A 2585-nucleotide genomic window follows, 5' to 3' on the forward strand; every position below is an offset into this window, starting at 1 on the left:
GAGTGCTTGGGTATGGTTAAGAGGCCACTGACTTTTCTAGCCTGCCCTATCTATGTTTCCTGGTAAAATACATGGGAAAATCCCATAGGAGGAAAATTCCACTTAGGGTTAGGGTTAGGTCACCATGAACTCATAGAGCAAAATGGACATCGCCCACAAACTCGGAGTGCTTGGGTATGGTTAGGAGGGCACTGACTTTTCTAGCCTGCCCTATCTATGTTTCCTGGTGACATACATGGGAAAATCCCATAGGAGGAAAATTCCACTTAGGGTTAGGGTTAGGTCACCATGAACTCCTAGAGCAAAATGACATCGCCAACAAATTGGGAGTGCTTGGGTATGGTTAGGAGGGCACTGACTTTTCTAGCCTGCCCTATCTATGTTTCCTGGTAAAATACATGGGAAAATCCCATAGGAGGAAAATTCCACTTAGGCATAAGGCATTCTCCCAAAATGAACCAAGGAGAAAGACACTCACTATCTTTTCGTAATACTCTCTCCGACGTTCTGCTCTTTTCTTATAATCCACCATCATCCCCCGCAGCTTTCGCTCATGTTTTCTGGCTTCATGCCACATCCTGCTTTTCTCCCAGCTGTTCCACAGGGTGAGGAAAAGAGGCACGTCCATGCGTTATTGGGGGGGGGGAGAGAAGAGGAAAGGGAAATATAACAAAATCTAACACGTCCACTTTTTCGCACTGCACCCCATCTTCCAACAGACTCCACCAAAATGTTCTTTATTAATCATATCAGATACCACATTGGTCTCTGAATGCCTGACAAAAAATGACAAAGCAGAAATGTTTATGGTTCCAGCAAAATTTAAACTTTTTTTTTACAAGAAATCAAACATAATTCTATGAGAAGATGAAATCCACCATGTGAGTTTCTATGCTGGTCTTGTTTCCTTCCAATCAAGCTTCTACAACTGCTTGAAGACAAATCAGTTCCAAAGTCTCTGGATACCTGATTTTACTGATAGGGTAAAATGAATTGCCTTGAGCAGATTCCACCTACTGAAACTCATATACGAGTTTATTTCACTTGCCTTTTTCCCAGAATTAGGTAGATCAATTACTCCAGGTTAAAAAAAACACAAACAAACCAACAATTTGAAGGTAGGTCAAATACTGCAAACTGTAAAAATGAACTGAGAAGTACAGCAAAGAACTTCAGATGGCAAATGAAACAGCAGGAAGGGACCTGGCACACATAACCAATACTCACTGAGAGCAGGACCTTGAGAGATGTCAAAATGGATGCTCTCTTTTTCCCCAAGCACAGTGAATGAAGATTTTTTTTCCTCTGTGAAAGGAGCGCCCTAAATAAATATGAAGTCAGAAAATGTAAAAACTATAATTTTTTAATCTAAATGTTAAATAGCTCGCAATTTACCTGATGGAAAATAGGAATAGTTTATAATAGTTAATAGTTTCCCAATAGGAAAACTGGAAGGCCGGTTCCACACCTAACAGAAAACACTTCAATAATCCTTTTTAAGGATCTCTACCGCTTCTCTAGTTCAGCAGTGAGAGAAAACATTGCCCCTCATTTTAAAAAAGCGATCCTGGTCCTCAAGAACAACCTGCCTCCAGAAGTCGTGGATGCTCCAACACTGGAAGTTTTTCAGAAGAGACTGGACAGTCGTTTGTCTGAAAGGGTATATAGGGTGTCCTGCCTGAGCAGGGGGTTGGACTAGATGACTCCCAGGTCCCTTCCAATTTTATTATTATGATGATGATCAAAATTCAAGATGCTTGGCAACTGACTCATACCTATGAGTTTTTAAGAGACTGGACAGCCATTTGTCTGAAAGGGTATAGGGCTTCCTGCCTGAGCAGGGGGTTGGACTAGATGACCTCCAAGGTCCCTTCCAACTATTATTACTATTATTAGATTCTTGCAGCTCCCCTCCTCCTCCTTTCCAAGGCCAGAAGCTAAATGTGGCTGTTTGTAACCGTTAAGAATGGGATATTGAAACATTTTTAGGGGAAGGGGATACCTCTGGTTTATAAAGGCGGGTAATAATATGAAACCCTCACTCGCCTATAGCCGAAGGAGACACTCAACGGAGGCGGCGGCCTCTCAGGCCGAGAGAAGCCTCACCAGGCGGGCTCCCACACCATCCAGGCAACTTCTCCCCCACCCCAGTCCTCCGGCTCCGAAGCGGCCTCTTCCCGGCCACCGGTTGCCCGCCGCCCGGTCGGAGGACAGGAGAGACCCACCTCACCCTGCGCCAAAGTCGCAGCTTCGCCCCCGGAAGCGGAAATGACTCGAATCTATAGAGTAGCTACCGAGGAGGGGAAAGAGCGCGCAACAGTAGACCCTCCCTGCGGCCCTCGAATTGGTCAAAACAGGTCATGTGACTGCGAGGGCGTCAGCCAATCCAAGCTCGGGTTGGCTCCCTTCAGCATGTTCAGGTCAGGCGCGAACGAGTCGGCGGCGGGGCTTCTACTAGTTCAGAGATGCGCAGGCGCAGAAAGCATCCTTCGTTCCGCGGGTTCGAATCCCGAGCGCCGCCTGTGAAGACGTTTGGCTGTGACTGAATCCTGTTCTGAATTGTTCCTTTGTCTGAAACCACGTCA

At 45.8% G+C, this 2585-nt stretch overlaps 1 long non-coding RNA gene across 1 annotated transcript; it reads right to left on the reverse strand.

The window, feature by feature from the left end:
- Window positions 1–478: 478 nt before the first annotated feature.
- Window positions 479–2287, reverse strand: LOC120319884. Its single transcript, XR_005559856.1, has 3 exons — window positions 2226–2287; window positions 1228–1321; window positions 479–593 (listed from the first exon to the last, which is right to left on the reverse strand). It is a non-coding gene; the product is annotated as an uncharacterized LOC120319884 (long non-coding RNA).
- Window positions 2288–2585: the final 298 nt, after the last annotated feature.

Source organism: Crotalus tigris, unplaced genomic scaffold (assembly GCF_016545835.1).
Source record: "Crotalus tigris isolate CLP2741 ecotype Arizona unplaced genomic scaffold, ASM1654583v1 scf7180000020990.9691751010:1144802, whole genome shotgun sequence".
NCBI lineage: Eukaryota > Metazoa > Chordata > Lepidosauria > Squamata > Viperidae > Crotalus > Crotalus tigris.